This window comes from Crocodylus porosus, unplaced genomic scaffold (assembly GCF_001723895.1).
Source record: "Crocodylus porosus isolate Cpor-Errol unplaced genomic scaffold, CroPor_comp1, whole genome shotgun sequence".
In the NCBI taxonomy this organism is placed as follows: Eukaryota; Metazoa; Chordata; order Crocodylia; family Crocodylidae; genus Crocodylus; species Crocodylus porosus.
Window position 1 is genome coordinate 12,434,845 of NW_017728951.1, and position 20,501 is coordinate 12,455,345.

A 20,501-nucleotide genomic window follows, 5' to 3' on the forward strand; every position below is an offset into this window, starting at 1 on the left:
GCCTGATGGCACATGGTTCCCACCTGTAGTGGTGGGAGCCCCACATGCTGGCACAGAGCCAGCTGAGCCAGCCCAATGGCGTGTGGCTCCCAGAAGAAGTGCCAGGAGCCTCAGATGGCAGCAGAGCCTCAGGCATGCCTGGCCTGATGGCACATGACTACCCAGGCTCCATGCCACCATGTGCAGCTCCTGGCACTCCTTCCAGGAGCTGCACACGATCGAGTCAGCCAAGCTGGCTCTGTGCCAGCACATGGGAGTCCCCGCACTACAGCTGGGAGCGTATGCCACTGGGCCAGGCTGGGCAGGCTTCATGCCACCACATACGGCTCCCAGCACTGAAGGCAGGAGCTCCCCTCCCCACTCACCAGCTTTCCAGAGCACACCATCATGCGCCATGCCTCTACATGGGTCTCCCAGCTGGAGTGCCAGGAGCCCCCTGGAGGTGGAGGCACAGAGCCTGTCCAGCCCAATGGTGTATGACTTCTGAAAGTCCACACCTCCCACTGGTTTTCAAAGGGGCAGCTTTTGATGTCCTTACATTTGAATCTGATTCTCTGAAGTCAGTTATTTCAGTCCTTGGGGTAAAGAAAATATGAAGTTAAATTGGTAAATGGTAGCACACAGGAGATCAAGGAGTCTCCAAATCCTGTGTCACAATAAGAATGATGGAAGCACAATTGGTGCTTTAAACGCAAGAGGCTGAAATTCCTTGCACATCTTTATTTTCAGAGATTGGTCCATACAATGCAATGGAGTTGGACATGATTTCTGGATCGCTTTATAGAAACCTGCCAGCTACAAACCTGCCAGTAATCATTGTTTTTTGAAGGGGCCCCATGGCCAGATAGAATGGCTTGGCAGGCTGGATCCAACGTGTGGGCTGTATTTTGCCTGCCCCTGCTTTAGGGAGTGTCAATTATATTTTCACAGAATCACAGAAAATTAGGTTTGGAAGGGACTTTGGGAGGTCATCTAGTCTGACCCTTTACTGAAAGGAGGACCAGCCCCAACTATATCATCCCTGCCCAGGCTTTGTCTAGCCAGGTCTTAAAAACCTCCAAGGATGTAAAGTCTACAACCTCTCTGGGTAACCTATTCCAGTGCATTACTACCCTCCTAGTGAGAAAGTTCTCAACCCAGTTCCCTCAGCCTCTCTTCGTAAGTCATGTGCCCCAGCCCCCTAGCCATTTTGCTGCCCTCCACTGGACTCTCTCCAATTTGTCTACATCCTTTCTGTAGTGGGGGGCCCAAAACTGGACCCAGTATTCCATGCGTGGCCTCACCAGTGCTGACTAGAAGGGAATAATCACTTCCCTTGATCTGCTGGCAACACTCCTACTAATGCTGCCCAGTATGCCATTAGCCTTCTTCACAACAAGGCACATTCTGGAGCAATAATAATCTGCTATAAAGTTCACCCAATCAATCTTTACCCCACAGTAAATTGTTTATATGTCCACAACCCCAATCATCAAGGCCCGAAGAGAGCATTTAGTGAAAAGAGACACAAGACATAAAATAGATCTCCTTTAAATCCATCCTCAGATTTTCTAGTTTGATGACTGGGCCAAGAGGAAATATATATCACTCTAAATTTTTTAAATTGCCTCTCTCATCCATGTGGAAAACATTTATACTTGTAAATAATTAATTACGTCAGAGCATCTTGGCAACTCTCATTATAAAATTCATGATTAAATGATATTTCATTTCCTAGTTAATAACAGAGGGTAACCAAAGTCAAGCTAAGTTTCACTCATTCTAGAAGCAAAACTGTCTTACACTTGCTAGCTATGCTACACTAAGCCAGTCAGACTATCACATACTATTCAGTAAAACAAGGAGGTATTGAGGAGTAGAAGTTTGTTTTTTTCCAGTGAGCTTTTGTGCAGGCATAGTAAAGCCTACTTGAGATTTAGTTGGCTGACACCTCCAGCATGGTTTTTGTTTAGCCAAATGGGAAATTTTAGTCTGTTTTTAATTATAAATATCTTGGCTCCTTTATCCTGCTGGGGTTTGCTGCCAATGACTTGTGATCGAGAAGACTGAATTAAGGGAATTTGGTTTTGAGGCACAATGCACAAAAGTGCCACAATATCTTCACCCCTACAGGGTGGTGCTTTCCCTGCACTCTTGGTCCCCCTCCTTGTTATGGTGGCAGGAGATTTTATTTTAACTTAATTGGTATTCTCCTTGTATGCTCCTTGGAGATACTGTTTCAGGATCCATGCAGATTCAGAGAATAGTTAGCTAGACCTAGGCCACGCTTAAAACTTGTCTCTGCATTTATGAGGTTTAGACAGACAGACAGATATTATACACACACTACATATAAAGTGAGAGGTGGGATGGGCTTGGCCATGGGCCCACAGTGCCTGTACCATAATCAAGCATAGATGACAGCACTGATGGCTGAGAAGCTGGCAGTTGGAGTAGTTTTTTGATACTGATAGCACTATAACAGCAAAGCAGGAAGTCACTGGAGACAGAGTTATTGAGTTTGGTTTGATAGAGCCTGGGGGCTGCCCCAGAAAAGACTGTGGGCTTTGTCTAATATTTTTGATGTCCTTACATTTGAATCTGATTCTCTGAAGTCAGTTATTTCAGTCCTTGGGGTAAAGAAAATATGAAGTTAAATTGGTAAATGGTAGCATACAGGAGATCAAGGAGTCTCCAAATCCTGTGTCACAATAAGAATGATGGAAGCACAATTGGTGCTTTAAACGCAAGAGGCTGAAATTCCTTGCACATCTTTATTTTCAGAGATTGGTCCATACAATGCAATGGAGTTGGACATGATTTCTGGATCGCTTTATAGAAACCTGCCAGCTACAAAGTAGTCCTTTCAATCTGCTTTTTGGATTCTGAACCAGCCTAATATGTAAAAATAACTAGATCCAGAGTTTGGATTCAAGCCCCTTTCAACTCAGTTGATTGTTTTATTGCTAACATGCCAGTAACCAAAAGAAACAAGCATTGACCATTGTACAAAGAAATAGCATAGCAAGTAGGCCTGTGAAACTAGTTGGCTTACCAAAAGTGCAATCTGACTTTGGTGAACAGTTTTACAGGAGCAGGTGGAAGAAAAAAAAAAAGATGAAACATTTTGCTTTTACATTTTCATTTCGAAATACGTTGACTCCTCAATTTGAAACAAAAATTCATATGGAAATTGAATTAGTAAATGTAGTAATATAAAGCAACCAAAACCAAAGCAAAATGAAGTACTTTTATTTTTTTGCTTTTGTTTTGTTTTGGGTGGAGGAGGGCTTCACCCGCCTCATCAAAATAGCCAGTATATGCACACCTGGGACAGACAACCTTTTCCCTTCGGCTTTCTGCCACGTAAAAGTGTTGCTAATAAGTGGTTTGATATTCGGAAAGATTTAATCCTAGATCAGTCTTTGGTTTTGAATCAAATTCTGTCACTAGGCAAGTGCTGCATTTCAGTTCACCATGGCTTATGGAGCTGTATGTCTATCCTGCCAGAGCTACTCCAGATGGAGAAACTCTAACTTCAGGTTTCAATGTTATGTTTCATACACTTACAGCTGAGGCTCTATAGTTCCTTATGTTTTTCTGATTGCTGTTTTCACCATCATTTCACTCTGTACTTAGACTGGTTATTAAGCTTGGATTTGCTGCATTTTTAACTTTTCCTTGCCCAAGTGGTATATTATTTTTTTTCTATTTCCAAATCAAGAGATTGATTATATGCTAGCTGAACCTGATGCTTTAAGTTTTAATATCTCATATTTTATTTGACCCTTCTTAGCATAGTCCGTATTAGTCTTTGTATATCATTGTTTTAATATTTGTATCGCCAACATTTCCAGCATTGGCCCTCAGGTTTGTTCACTACTAGAATGTCTTGGAAGCAAAAATGTACCATTGCTTCCTTCAGATGGCTCTGAACCAATTTTCCAAGTTTTCATGCCTCCTCCTCCCATGCTGTCCCACAGCTATTTAATTTCCTTGACAAGTTGTCCTATTTTCTTGCCTTTGAAGTTGTTTCTTTGAAAACTTAAGGCTGCCTCTTTTCCCACTCATTCATCTTATATCCATCAACGTATTTGGAAAAAGGATTCATAGATTACTCCAGCCCACAATCACAGCTGATTATCACCTCATTTTTCCTTTATCACATTGACTGAACTGTGTTCAGACCTTATCAAGTCCATATTAATAATTAGCTGCCATAGATACTTGCCAAGACCCAGATGCAAAGAAAGGCTTGAAAACCAAAATGCAGGTGTGACTGATGCCTATTTGAGTGTGAAGAGGGATCTGTGACAATAGTGCCAAAAGATGTGAACAGCTCTATTCGCCCATCTACTCCAGCAGAAGCAGGCATGGGACAGGGATGGCACAGATATGGTACCCCAGAAGCCTTCTGTAGGTTGTGCTTTAGACCCCATTGCTTTTCATTTACTGTAATTCAGAGGTAACTTCATTCCAAGAAGCCTTTTTAGATTAGCGTAAAATCAAGGTAAAAGTCAGGAAATGCTCATAATTATGTCATAACTAGCATTCATGAAACTGCTACCATTTTCAGTTCTTCATGCTAACATTACTTCAGCCATTACCCCAATCAGTATCAAACCTATGGCACTGCTCCCCTTATACAATTTTTTTTTAATTTCCTCTTTCCCAATTTTCCCCCGGTCCTCAAGTCTTTGTTTCACTTAATAAAAATACTGCATTTTGAGCTATTTCTGTGGTTGTTTACAGGCTTTATTTTCAAATGATTTTGAGTTTTGCTAATTTACCGCAGTGTGAAAGCCAGAAAAATCAGAGGCAGTGTTTTTTAAAAAGTGTCAAAATATTTGACAACTTGCACCACAAGGCAGAACCCGGTTTCTTCAGCTCTGTAGAAAATAATTTACCTGCCTAAAGGACCATGGGTACTCTGCCAGGTGGAAGATGGACAGGTGGTCCTGGATGTATAACCCCATTAAGGATATTGCAGGGGAAGAGGATTCACTCTTTAATTATATGATGTTTTGTTGCTTACAAGTGTTTCATACTCAGCCACTGGAAGGGCTACACATTTTTGTACTTTTGCCTTTTGTTTTTAATATTTTTTATAATAAAGGTTTAAAAAGTCAAAATGTGCCTCTGTCCCAGTCTCTGTCTCCCCCTCCCCTTCCCTCTTTCCCTCTCTCGCTGCTTTAAAATCTCTGGGTTCATTTCTGTTTCTGATGTTGCCATAAGTGTCCCTGTGGGTAAGAAATAGGCATACAAAGGTAGAATTTAACCCTGGGCATTTTAAGCTTTTAATAATGCCTGCAGCTGAAAAAAGCACAAACAGCATAGTTGTATACAGTCTCCACAGGTGAATGGGGCAAAGTACTACAGTCCAGACCTCCTCCTCCTCCTTCTACTCTTTCTATTTTTATGTTTCAACTCTAGCATTAGCCATCACACTGGATAATCAGACAACCTTTTTATTATCCATGTATGAATGAAAGCCATTTTCTACAGAGGAATCATAGTGGTGTTTTGTTATTCCTGCTCATTGAATTTATATTATCAAAATGTGGCTATGTGAAGAAGTATTGGATGCGGCTCTGGGGAGCGGGAAGGAAATTACCCAAAGGGTGGCTGGTAAACAATGTATGGATTGAAAGGTTTTAGGGAAAGCACATTCTTTGTCTCAAGAGGCATGTTGCATGTTACTAAACCTCAGATCAGCATGGGTGGAAAGTACACTTGATGGCTCCCTGGAATTTACAGCGTTGAGCTAAACAGATGATGTTTAATTTTTGTCATCTTAAGGAACACAAACAACTTTTGGGTAAGATGTAGCTATTTCAGCAAAAAATGTCTATAAAAGAGTGATTGTGTTTTAATCAAATATATCCACTTCAATTACTTCCTTCTATGTTAAAAGACTGTATAGGTGGTATGAAACTTTCCTTACTTTGTCTAACCATCTGCTGCCAGGAAATGTGAGCAAGTTGAAGGCTGGTGAATAAAGATGAAAAATTACCTTAAAATGGCCTTAAATTCTTGTTCTTCCCTTAGTGTTTGTTAGGCATGTCTTCATCTGTTATACTTTCCATTTACATATACATGTCATTGGACAAGCCCAGTGATTAGGGGTAAATCACTCCAGTGTACCTTTCAAAGGCATAGCTCTTTCCAACCACATGAAAGTATATGTAGCAGCTACATGCGCATGGGTCTGGCAATCAAGAGGAACTGAGATTTAAACCCAGGACATGGAGTGATTTGCCACTTTAATTTGTCTGTCCATCAAAAGACTATGACATTCACATTACCTTCCTCTGAATTAACACACAAAGCTTGAATAAATAAGCTTCACGCAGGCTGCTGCATTGAAATTTAAATATATAATCAGATTATTATAATGCATCTCTCCAGCAATTGCTGCTGTCACCTATAGGTTGTTTACTTTACCTTACATTTTTTTCCAGCAACTGACTTCACCTAAATATGGATCCTAATTTCCTAAGCCCCAACCCCTTCCTGGCTCATGCTAACCTTTCCAATGGGAGCATGGTACACACCTTTAATAGCACAGGAATGTATACGGTGTTCTCTGCTTTGCTTGCTTCTGCAGGGGCACTGTGGTGTATTCACAGCATATACATTAGTAAAGAGCCCTCCACAAGGAGGCAAATATTAGCAATAGATTATAACTTGTAGCTTTCACATTGCACAGGAGAGAGATACCAATGTAACCAACCTATCTGCTCGGTTTCTCGTTTTTCCTTGTAAAACTTCAAACTAAGAAACAAACACATGGTTTGAATATTGGTGATGTACTCTGTGAAGGTATCTCATGGTTTCCTTAATAAGCAAGACTGGCATCTAATCAGGCACTCTGTGCTGTGATTTGAATAGCAATATTTAGGATAGGCACCTGTGGCCTCACTGAGCTGTGAAATGAATCAGGCATGGGCAGCAGCTTTTCTGTCAACCTAGTGTGAGATAAAAAATACTCGGTTCCTGAACATGTCGACAGTCATAATTTATTCTTTCAGAGTTTGGGAGAAAAGGGTCACTGAGCAGTTAGCATTCTATTAGGAATTGTATCACAGCCGCCAAATTTTCAGAGTCCAAAATATTAAACTTCTCATTGCAGATTCTCCTTCTGCAGAGAAAGAGAGGGGAAAGACAGCTTTGAAGTTTAACCCTTAGGGAACTGGAAAAGCTGTTTCCCGTAACACTGCTTGTTTGTAACAGCTGTGGAAAAATACAATTTATCTTGCATTTTAATACCTTGCTACTGTATGCCATCCTGCTAATTCCTTCAAGCTAATAGCAATGCCTGGAATTCACAACTGTACTTAAAATGAATGAAGTTGCATAGTTAAAGTAAGTTTGCACAAAACACTTGCTACATTGATAGCAATACCCCAGACTGCTTTATCAAGTGTGTATCATTTTTCCTTACCTCAAAATCATAGGGTAGAAGAATCATCTGGTGCAACCCCTAGTCTGGATGTAGGGCATGCTATTCCTAAAACAAAGCCTTAACAAATGATAGAAACACATTTTAAAAAATTCCCACACTTTCCTGGCCTGTGGTTATATAAGGCTTGGTATTTGAAGTTGCTCAATAAAGGAAGTAAGATGAGTGTTCTTAAAAAATAGAGGAAAAGGTTAGGAGGAACTGGGCTGCATGATGTGATTATAGATTACTGGGAGTCACCGATCAAGAAATGCTGAGATCACAAGGGAATAAGATTAAAAAAAAAAGAAGAAGAAACAATGTAAGTTCTAAAATGTTACCACATAAGCTGAAATCAATTGAAAGGTGCTAGTTAACATTAAGCCAATTGACTAATTGTACAATTAAATAATTAAATACATAGTGGGCATGTCTACATGTTCATTAATGCACCATAATTACAGAGCATTAAGTTTAGTACCTGCAATGACAGGTACTAACTTAATGTGCCATAATTGGCGCTACTGCACATTAGTGCAGATGAACACTTTTTTAGTTATGTTAATGCACATTAAACTAAATCTACTGCACATTGGAACATTAGCATGGTGTGACAGGACGGGACCTAGGGGTGCCGTGAACTCCCCTACCTTGCCAAGTTGGCGTCACCATGCACCCTCACCATGTCGCCTGCCACGTCTTTGATGTTCTTAGTGTTTAGGGGAGGATGCCTTTTCTGTCTACGTTGACACAATGTCGTGGTGTATCTTGGCCAATGCTCTGTCCTGGTTGCCCCGGTGCACTCTAGCCTTAGGGGCTACGTGTGACTCCTACCACCCCTGATACCATGCCCCAAGCCTCGCAGATGTACCAGACATTGTCTAGTCAATTCTCTTCTCCTTGGCATCCTTGCGGGTGCCCCCTGGCTCGCCTCTGGGGCTTCTCACAGTTACCCGCACTCCACGGACACTCCCTAGATTCTCTTGCTGTTGCTGCCCTCACTGGGGCCCTCCTCCACGCTCGCACCCACACCGGGGCCTCGCCTTGCGATTCCTGCCCACACTGGGGCTTCCCACAATCGAAGCTCAGGTGGCCGTAGCTGTGCCTGGCCTCCAGACCCCCTTCTCAGGTCTTGCGCCCCACTGGAGCTTCCCACAACTGAAACTCAGGTGGCCGTAGTGATGCCTGGCCCCCAGACCCCCTTCTTGGGTCTTGCACCCCACTGGGGCTTCCCACAACCGAAGCTTAGGTGGCCATAGCCGTGCCTGGCCTCCAGACCCCCTTCTTGGGTCTTGCGCCCCACTGGGCTCCTCACAATTGAGGCTCAGGTGGCTGTAGCCATGCCTGGCCCCCCCAGAACCCCTTCTTGGGTCTTGCACCCCACTGGGGCTTCCCACAATCGAGGCTCAGTTGGCCATAGCTGTGCCTGGCCCCTCCAGACCCCCTTCTTGGGTCTTGCGCCCCACTGGGGCTTCCCACAATCAAAGCTCAGGTGGCCATAGCCATGCCTGGCCTCCAGTCTCTGTGCCCTCTCCAGCGCCAGGAACCCCCGCACTACTGTGGAGCTCCTATGAGGCCTCCTCCAACCCCTACAGCCTCACCCAGTCCCCCGGTAAACAGTAAACACCAACAACCAACATAATAACACAAGCCAGCTGGCTGTAACTCAAACATAAGCCTCCTGGCTAAAGCTTTCACTTTGACAAGCGTTCTCTAATCCACACCGTATCGCACCCCTAGCTAGTGACTTATACCTCCAGACCTTTCTCCTTTGTTTCCTTTCAGGGTCAAGCCCTTTTCCTCAGCCTAACCGTACCCCTTTGACCCAGCTGCTGGTCAACAGAAGGAGGGAGAGAGAGAGAGCACCCACAGCCTCCTGTCTCTGTTTTATGGTGGTCAGCCCTGCCCCTTCCGGTCAGCTGACCCACCAGGTGTCGGCCCTTAGCTCCTCCTGGTTGCCCCTAGCAACCAGCAGCTGAGCCCATACTACTGTTTTCAGTAGCAGGCACCTTAGTGCTCTGCTACACATGGGTTTTGCCCACCAGGTTAATGCACAGTAGAATTAGTCTTCTGCTCATTAAGCGTCTCATGTAGAGGTGCCCACAGTTGGTCCAATAAAAGATATCACCCTAAAAAATCCTTGCCTCTCATAATTTCTGGACCGTCACAACTACAACATCATTCTTACACTGCCATAAGCTAGAATAGCTTTTTAAAACAAGTTTTCCTAGGGTGATCAGTCAGGCAAGAAAAACACCATCAGCAAAACACAAAAAGAAATGTACTACTGTAGTATTGGTTATTAACAGTATCCAAATGGATATGGCCAGTAGTGAAAATAGGATTCGGTTAATATTATGATTACTGCTTTATTTTTCAAATAGTCCATATAAATCATTTGTGGTGCCTGGAACATTCAATATAACTATGTCTACATAACAGTATTTTGATTGCCTAAAATAGAAATTGCTTTCTTTCTGACTGAGTTGAAAGGTTAAGCGCATTAGCATCTTGTATTCAGTTTCAACAGTCACTTAACATATAGTAATTTTCTTTGGATAGCTGCTGATTATGGTCTGATCCAAAGCCTACTGAAGTCTGCTGGAAAGATTCTCATTGACATTAAAGGGCATTGGATCATGTCTTGAAAGAAAGAGATAATTGCTCAAAAATGGCTCACTAACTATTTAAGAACTGAATGTTTTAAATTGTTGAATACATCTGCAATTGGCAGTCCTGCTGAGCAGTAACAGCCAAAAGGTCAAGGGCCAAATACATATGAAACTGAATTACTTTTTCACGAGTAAAAATGGTCCTTCAATGACCTAATCTCCCTTGAAAAGAAAGTAATGGAAAATTTGCCAGTGAGTTCGATAGGAGCAAGATTATCCATAGGTCAGGGCTATGACAGGACCGAGAGGCTTGCAATGCCATTACCTGAGATGGACCCATTCTGTAGATAAATACCTGGTATAAGCCTTCTCCATTTGGTAATTTTCAAGATGACATAAAATACAATAAGCAAGAAAGTAGAATGTCAGAGTGCTATAAATCAAATGCAGTCAGAAGGATTTGATCAGCTGAAAAGTGCATCAAACTTACCCAAAGGACTAGAATTTATCCTGTCGCCTCTGCCAAAGCCCCAAAATATTGCAGCAAAACCTCCAACTGCTAATGCTCGTTTAAGTCTGCACTCAGCCTAGAGCAGCCTGAGTTTATACATGTTTTCAAGACTAAATAGGAGCAATCCATTTCCACCAGCTCCATAGCCATTTTCCATTAGTTTCCAACCTGACACATTTCATTTCATGCAAATAGTCCCTTTCTCACGTCATATACTACATTACTAGAAAGAACTTTTATCTACTACATTAACCGAGATAACTTTATGAGCACATAGGAGGAGAATAGCATTACCCACTTCTAAGCACATTGGAACTGGGTTGAGAACTTTAGTATCAAGCAGTCATTAAGCGAGGAGCAAAAATATATCTAATTGTGTGAACTTCACAAGGAATTACCTAAGGCTGGATATAAATTTTAAAAAAGCTGTAAATAATTATGAGAATAATAGTGGATAATGGGTGCTATTTCCTAATTTGGAGAAATGCAGTCTTGTTTCCCAGTCACTGCTTATGCCTGAAGGTTTGGAATGTGCACTGAATGGCTTAAAGCACACAGAAACAGTTATGTAGTGTAGTTTAAGAAAACTTTTTGGAGACATTTGGAAGGGCCTTTATACATATATAAATTGCACAAATGTTTTTAAAACTAGTATCTTCCTTCATATTGTTAGGTATAAGCCTGTAAACAAGGGTGGTGGGAGGAAAATGGAAAGTCATTAATGGGATCATTATTGTTCCAAGAAGAACTGGGTAATTCTGTTAATTTCTTAGAAGTGGGTTTAATTAAAATCAATTACTTAATTCCCTTATAAACAGAGAAAATCATTTCCTTATAAACAGAGAAAAATCGATCTGAGCTACAGTGAAAATCCTTACTGTCCACTCAAAGAATGAGATCTCTGTGACTTCCTAGAGATGTTATTTCACATCCACCAGATTGTCCTTTCTGTAATCACAGACGCAAGAAAACTAAAAGCAAGAGCAAAACTAAATCCTAAGCAGTAAAGAAATGCATTCAATAAACAGGGAAATGTCTCACTCTGAAAGTCATAAAGAAAGGAGAATTTATTTTGCTTGTTCATATCCAAGAAAATATCCACATAAATTTTACAGCATGAATTAGTTACTTTGATAGATATTTTTCCTGGTATAAACAAAACTACAGGTCTGATTTAAACAGACTATTGCTCATGTTGATCAAAAAAGGATTTCAGCTCTCTTTGTAAAAGTAAGTGGACACCAGGTCTCAACCCGACCCCGCTATATGGAATTATACTTCACAGGTACTTTTGAGGCTTGATGATTGATTCCAGTGCCGTCCTAGGAATAGCTCCTCTGAGGAGTCCCCGCTTCCCCATGCCACTTATATAATTCCTCTAGGAATTTTTTGTTTTATGGCCTCTTTTAGGACTTCATCTAAAGCCCAATAAACTTAACACAAAGATTCCCATTGACATAAATCAACTATTAGAGAAGCATTTACATAGTTGAAACTTATGAAGGAGATTGGTACAGAAGCCATACAGACCTAGCAGACAACACTACGTAGTGAAACACTTTCTAGATAAAATCAGGGACTCAGATAACACTTAGAGAAAAAGGAGTCGCATATCCAATATCCATGATCACACTACACAGCTGCATTCCAGGCTCTGGAGCGTTCATCAGGATTGTGCCTGATCTGATATAACCAGCTTAACTGCTCTAATAGCTGCTTCCAATCTAGAGGAGTCCAGCATCTTTTCTGACAATAATTGAATTGAAGTAAAAAAGGAACACCCTCAACAAAGCACTGCAAGGCTGGCATCTTGCTATCTCCCTGTGGAGCTAGGGGAAGCCAAATCTTTTCAGTAAAATCCTTTGCTTTGTTGTTTTTGGCCCCTTTAGACCCAGGGCAGGATTATTTGGGGAGGGAGGGGGAAGGGGGACAAAGAGGGTTCTAAAAAAAATTAAAAATTCCTAATACTTAGACTTTCTCCTAACACTGTTTTAAAAGATAGTATATCCTCAGCCCACATGGCCTCATCTAAGTTTTCTTCCCTGGGAATATGTTATTCTTTATCTAGTTGCTAGAGGGATATTGCAGCTCACAGGACACCTCATAACTAAAGCAGATGACTTAATGGTAAATCAAGAGTTAAACAGATCACATTTTGCTCGCCTTGATTTCTGTACAGCACAGACTAAGTTCATGGATCACCTCTTTGCTTTTGTATCTTTATAGGACATTCTGGAGGGCAGCTGCTCCTGCTCTTTGCTGTCTGTATGTAATTTATATTTATGGAAGAATTTTGAACCAACTGTGAATACAGCACACTTTATTTCTGGTTCCCAGAATATAATTTTTTAAGAGGGCAATAAAGGTGTTTTATTGGAATGATATATTAAAAACTTAAAAAAAAAATACTGTTTGAATATTTAATGGCTTTGTACAAGTGCTGAAATAGTGCCTTATTTTTATAGGGAAGCAGTGGGTAAGTGACTACTGGAATATAAATGACAGGAGCAAAAATTAGAGATGAAAAAGTCTAAATGTTGCCAAGTCCACCTGGCTATATTCACATGAATTTTCTAGTTCACTAGTCAGAAGAATAAGGACCTTAGATCAAATCCTCTTTTCATCTTCCCACTCGGCAAGTGTTGGATTCTTCCTGTGCTATGTGCTTGCATGCCTAAAATACATAACTTTGAACTGATCGGGAATTTCCATGCGAGCCCAATAGTGCATTGGACTGGCACACTTGCTTCTCAGCAAAACGCACACGAGGGGATGATGTGGCCAGCATCACATCTGGCCATCTTTGATTTCAAAGCTTGAATGGTCAGGAACCCATTTACAGTTGGATCCACCGGAGGCAATCATTGACAAGAGTCCAGAGCAGGGCTTGCACTCCCGTCTTGGGAGCTGCAGCAAAATGTCTTAACTGCTTCTCATCCTTGAACTAGCCAACTGATGGGAATTTTATGATCTCTTGAGAAGTTTTCTACCACCAATAGGCCTCAGTACTACGGAGCATTTTCCTTTCCTCAATGCAAAGCTTTCTTTCCCCCTTTCTTGGTGTCCTCATGGCTTGTTGCAGTATTTGCAACAAGATCTAAAATCTTACAATCTAAGAGTTTTGTACTGATTTTGGATTGTTCTAACTTGTTCTTAAAAAGCCTGTGCAATTGTGCTCCATGTCCATTTTGAGGGGAAAAAGTGGCTGTTTCCCTACAAATGGCATTCTGATGAAGTACAAAGTTGACATGAAATACATGTCTTTCTTTCTAGTTTATTTGTAATAATGTATTTCTTTCTAGTTTAAGGCATCTACAGTGCCCCTACTAACATGGTAACCAAATGCATCACAAATGTTTGTGTTTTTTTATGCCACATAATATCCCACTTTGGTATACATGTTCTTTTAGATCCATTTTATAGATGAAGAGTTCGGACAGAAAGGACCAGATATTTCAAAGATATCTAGGCAACAAAATGATGCAGGGTGTTCAAACATATGTGAATGAATTAGGCATCCCTCTCTTATAACTGAAGCAATAGGAGTTAGGTACCTAATCCGCTCAGGACCTTTTGAAAATATCACTGAGCTCTCACTCAGCATCTTTTGGTGCATCAACCTATTTAAGATCTGGTCTTTCACAGTTACACAGCAAATCAGTGAGGGAAAAGACAAGTGAACCAGCATCTCTCAATTCCTGTTCTAACCACTGGACTACCCTCCCTTACTCACCCTGGCGAAGATTTGTTTTTGCTTCGATACTCTCACAATTTTGAAATATCAATCCCAACCACGCTCATCATTTAACAAGAAAGTAAATGAATCCTGAAAGCAGGTTTGGGGGTCATGAAACAATGCGAAACTAAATGCCAACCTTTTGTGGTGACATGTTAGCATTCCCCCCCTCAGCTTTGTTGCCCTCCTTCCCATCCTCTCCTTTCTTGCCCCCCGTTGCTACATTATAGTCTCCTGCATCCTGCAGCTGGAGTTCATCTATGTAACTCCATGAAGCCAAAAGGCCTATTTCTCTGTAATTCATGCATTAACATAAAAATAAGGGAATTCATTTGCTTCTTTATTTCTTCAGGCTGGCTTCCGAGAAGTATGAGGAAAGAGCCGTTTCTTTGGGGCTTTCCCCCCTCCATAGGCAGGCAGAGGCATGAAATAGGATTGGTTCAGCATGAGGAGCAGCAATCTGCACTAGGGGCTGAGCTGGAACAGATGACTTACCTACTGGTAAGAAGAGAACCAGAGACCAGATTGCTCTTCTCTAATTCATAATCTGTTTCCAAGTCTGGTCCTGGGGCAATGCCACCACATGCTGCCTCTTGCCAATGGAACAGCTGTGCCAACTGTGACTATTTGCAATTCACTTTGATCCTTCCAACACATTGGTATTAGAGGACTTTTGGGATCACAAATGAGGGGGAGGACTTTTCTCATGTGATCCAGGATAGTCTTACACAAAACTAAACTTCCCTTTCTCCTGTTCAGCTCACAAGTAAGATGAGGAAGAGGCATCCAGTGCAAGGAAGGAGGTTGGATCATTCATTGGGGGAAGTTGAAGATCTGAGAACAGTTTTATAATTGCAGGTAGATACTAGGTGAAAATACAGCCCTGTCTAGACAGCTAGTTCATGATTGCTTAAATGTCAAGCAGAAGCAGCTTCTTGGGTAGTTAAAAGTGGGTAGTTTTCTGTTGAAGTTGTGTATGTAGAGGTGGAACCCACAGATTTAGTAAGTGTACTAATGGTGTTAGTAAAGTCACATCTGATGATAACTCCAGGCAACACCTCGCTATCAACTGTGTTGATGCATTTATTGTCCACCTAGCATCAAGAATTACTATGAGATATGTGTTAAGCAGGGTTGCTGTTTGCAAACCGTACCCACCTAGAGGAATATAAACACTCTACTTCTGTGAAAGGGGCTATTGGATTCATGAATCACAAAGCCTGGGAAGAAGCAAATAGCTACTTGCTCCACACTTCATGAAAATGAGCAGCTAGGTACCAGGACGAAATGGGCAGAACCTTCCCTCAGTCTGCCCACAGGCAGGGCTGAGCTAGGCCCAAGGAAATCCCTTGATGCTGGACCCCAACAAAATACTACTCATGCTGGATAAGGAGAAGACCTGATAGGAATGGGATGCTTTCCATCAACTTATTCCCTATTCTGCTCCTGTGATTGCAACCAGGTATATGCAATTTAGCCTCAAGTCTGTACTGTTGCAGTTACGAGTGTCTTCACCATTGTTGGGATTGTCATTAATACTTCAGTGGATGTACCACAAGTGTTGAGATTATGCATAAAGAAATATGCAGAGTCAACTGCAGAGAGGCTTGCTGAAATTTAGGAAAGAAAAGTCCATTGTGGAGATCACTGAGCAATAGCTTTTACCTCTGCTTTCATCCTCATTCCTAAGAGAAAGGTCCAAAGTGCATGATATAATCTTGATGGCTTTATTTTGATGACGCTTCTGTTTCTGTTCTGTTTTGCCATAGAAAGTGGAGGGGCTGGCAGGGGAGGGGAGCGAGGGCACGTGAGCCGCGCAAACAAAACAATACAAACTCTTCTTTCAACGGAGCAAGGCAAGGCAAGTGGAAACAGTAATTACAATGTCGGCCACTGAAAGTCAAGTGGGGATGGGCTAGGTGATTTGTCTCACTTCAGGCAGGAGGGACAAGGAGAAATTGAATCTCTTTCCACAGAGGACAGAGTATGAAATTGGATGGACAGAACGTCAACAGTGCAAATGAAACAAAATGAGCTCCAGCAGGTTTTATTGCTTTGAACGTTTAGGGCTAGACTGCACAAATTGCACACTGCCCAGCACAAGAGGCAGTTTGGATCTGTGCTACCTCCCAGGGAGCATTCAGAGGCATTTTGCCACAGGGAGGGAGCCAGCTTACCTCCCAGTATTCCTCAGTGTGCAATGAGAGCAGACTATTCCTCCTCCTGGCATGCAGAATCCTCCCCCGGCTTTCCCATGCAGCCTTACCTGAGGTCCTGGGGGCTGCAGGAGAGGCGATCCTGCGCTCGGAGCCTGGCCAGACTCCAGTTTTTTGGTGCATACTGACCCCGCGTGAGCTGCTCTGCTTTTTTTGGTCCGGGTTTTTTTTGACCCCTGGATACCCAGGGGTCAACCCCTCCCTCCACACTGCTCCCTTGTAGTGCGGCGAGCAGCTGAATGTGTGGTATATGGCACTGCAGATGTGTCTGTAGCACCACATACCACACAGCCGCACTCATCTGGATGCGACCTGTGAGAATAGGGCCTAAACTGAACTACAATTAACAGAGCATGTCTGAGTTAAATCCCAGCTTCAGCATGAGTATCTGGGTTGTGCTTTGAAGATCTCCATGGGCATTTTTGTCTGGAAGGAATGGGCTCAACAGATGAAAGCAGTGCATAGCTGCAGCTGCTGCTGTACACTAGGGGCTCCAGGGTTCTCTGTAACCACTGCATGTTATCCAAAATGGGAACTGGTTACTGGATTAACAGAAGCAGACTCCCCATCTTCTCCCCTGCTGTACCTTATTCCTTCATACCTGGGTACAGAATCCAGCTGGAGCAAATACTGCCTGTCCTGTGCAGGGGAATCACAGCACTTCCACTATTTCTGGAGACATACAACCCCGCAGCTGGGAGAGGCAGAAGAATTTACCTCTAAGTAAATAAACCCATAAAGCAAAATACTTGGCATGCTTTTAGTGGAGGAATTCAGCTATGTCCTTAAATATGATAAAATGAGTTTATTATGAGACTTTGTAGTCTATTAGCTCCCACAACTTGTTAGGAGGTTTGCATGAGCATACACGCTGACACCTAGTCAGGCACATTCCCCTTCCACAAGAAGTAGTACAATGCTGACACCTCAAGAAGATTCAGTCAGGGATCACAAGAGTTGCTTTACTGCTAGGTTTTATTGCTTTTTGGGGGTGAAATACACAATATTTCTCAAAGCCCTGTTCCAGTAGTTTTGGAGCAGTGAAGACTGACTTGCAGGAGTTAAGTACCTAAAATTCTCTGCCCCTTACCAATACTCAGTTGTATCTGAGCATGCACACATACACACAAGCATCCCTGCACACACACACAGCCTGGCTGATTATAATTGTCCCTGATTTACATTTCAGCTTTTTTACTTAAGATGACATAAAATCCTTCCACAATGATGCTACAGATAGTTGATGGGATTAAGTCCCATAGCCCTTGCCAAGATGAGAGTTTGCAAACCAGTCAGGAATCACATGCACCATAGCAAACAGTTGCATGGGCCTGCAGGGGTTCTCCAGCTGACTGCTTCAGTTTTAACTTCAAAGGGTATGGCTCCTTCAGCCAGCTGTGAGGGACTGGCAATGTGCACCAACTGTGTGGAGGAGCAGAACCCTTTGAAGTTAAAACCATTGCAAACAGCTACTTGGTCTTCCTTCACTGGGCTAGCTCCTGAGAAGTAAGTGGAATGGAAACCACCCCAATATTAATGACTCAGGTTCTGTAGCAGCTCTCTCTCCACCCAAAATCATTCACTCACCTCTGGGAATGTTACACTTATCACTCGCTATTCCTTCTTAAAACGTTCTGAATAAGATATGACTCAGCTGCTCCTAGCCCAAGTCAAATGTTCATATTCTTTAAGTTCCATTAAATAATCAACATAACTGCATGTACAAAAGTGCAACCGTGAAGGAATGTGCATATCCATAAACAGTTCAGGGACACACACCCTCTGCAGCAGAGTAGCATGCTCCACTTTTGCCTCGTAGCATGTTATCACGCTCACTGGGAAAGTCCTCAGGGCTCGTGGAACTGCTGCAGAAAGTTGTGCAGTTGCCTTGAAAGTTGGTGATTCCCAGCTTGGATCTATATTCCCGGAATACCTGGGCACTTTACCCAGCCCCCATGGTTGATTTTCCTTTATTGAGAGCTCTTATCTCCAAACTGTTCCATCAACTACCTCATATAAGAGCTGCTTAAGGTAGCTGGTAGGACTCTGGAGTTTGCATCTTTTAGGTTAATTCCAAACTTTGAAAAAAAAAAATTCTGCACTGAAAGGAAACCTCAGTTTCACCAGGAAATAGGATTATGGCATGCGGTTTAAAAAAAATCAAGATATTTAATTTTGGCTTTATGAAACTCTTAACCTGTCTGGAAGCCCGGCGTCCTTGTTTGAATTGGGACTTCCACCGTTGCCAACCTCCACTTCTATATCAGGGAACACGGAAGCCTTCAGAGCCCTACTTCATGCCAGAGCTACCAGGATGCTTCAGAAACCTGCCTAGTTTCCATCAAAAGATCTAATGAAATTAGCATGTGCCCATGGAGCATTTCAGTTTCACTGCTCTGGCATGTATTCGGAAAGTATTTGAGGTTGTTCTAAGTGTTAGCCCAGTCCAACTTCTACTGGACTCATCACAGGTTGCTGGGGTCTACCCAAGCAGGTTTCATTGGTGACACTTTCACAGCAACATCTGTCAGTAAAGGAAGTGTTTCCTAGACATGGGGAGGATGCTGGGGATCCGAGCAGTCCGAGTCATGGCTAGTAGGGCTGTACGAAACTTCGGTCCCTGATTTGATTTGACGGAGATTCAGCCCGATTCGGTGGCTGAAACTCCAAATCTGAATTGAGTCAAAGGACCCTTTAATCTCTCTGAATTGAATCGGAACCCTATGAATCAATTCAGAGAGCTTCAGAAAGATTCAGAGATTCGGACGTAGACACAGTTTTAAATGTTTTTCTACATACCTCTAGGTAGCAAGTGGCTTGTGAACACTGCGATGTTAGCACGCATGGAGTGTCCTGCAGCAGCGCGGGGGGCTCCCCAGCACGCTCAGCAGCAGACCCAGAAGCAGACGAGAAGCACTTCCAGTCCACTTCTGGGTTTGCCGCCAAGCGCATGGAGGGCGTCCCCCGCACTCCTGTGGGACACTCCATGCGCCCCAGCATCGCAGCGAACACAAGCTGTGCTGGTACCTCGAGGTATGTAGAAAAAACTTGTAAAGCTGTGTTTGTGTCTGAATTGCTGATTCTCTGAATCAGCATTGAATCTTCAGACTCAGATTCAGCCAAATCAAATCAGGGACAGTGATCCAAATCAACAAATCGAATCACAGTCCCTGACTCGGGCTGAATCCGAATTAAATAGGTCCTGCTTCACACACCCCTACTGACTAGCCTGTGGAGCATGGCCCAGCAGCCTGCCAAGTGAGCATCCAAGCAGTCCCACAGGTGGGTTGTCAAAGAGCCATGCATCCCAAAGAGCCCGGACGCTGCATATTCCTGCAAAATGTGACCTCCTTTTTGTGATGAAAGCTGTTCCACTATAAACATTTCACCTGGCTCTAGTGAAAGGTGTCACCTGGCTCATTTCACCTGGCTCTAGTGAACATTTCACCTGGCTCTAGCAAACAGGGTGTCTCTCACCCTGTTCTCATTAAGAAACTGGGGACTGTGGTGTCGACACCCACACAGTCAATTGGGTCACCAACTGGCTGGAGGGCCGCACCCAGAGAGTGGTAGTGGATGGGTCATTTTCAACCTGGAGGGATGTGGGCAGTGCGGTCCCGCAGGGCTCGGTCCTCGGGCCCGCACTGTTCAACATCTTCATCAGCAACTTGGACAAGGGGGTAAAAAGCACCCTGTTCACATTTGCTGATGACACTAAGATGTGGGGGGACGTGGGCACTCTAGAAGGGAGGAATAGGCTACAGTCAGACCTAGACAGGTCACAAGGGTGGGCAGATGAGAACAGGATGGGATTCAACACTGACAAGTGCAAAGTGATGCACCTGGGAAGGAACAACCAGCACCATACCTACAGGTTGGGGAACTCCCTTCTTGTCAGTACAGAGGCAAAAAGGGATCTTGGAGTCATCATTGACTCCAAGATGAACATGGGCCGGCAGTGTGGGGAGGCAGTCAGGAAGGCCAACCGCACCTTGTCATGCATCCA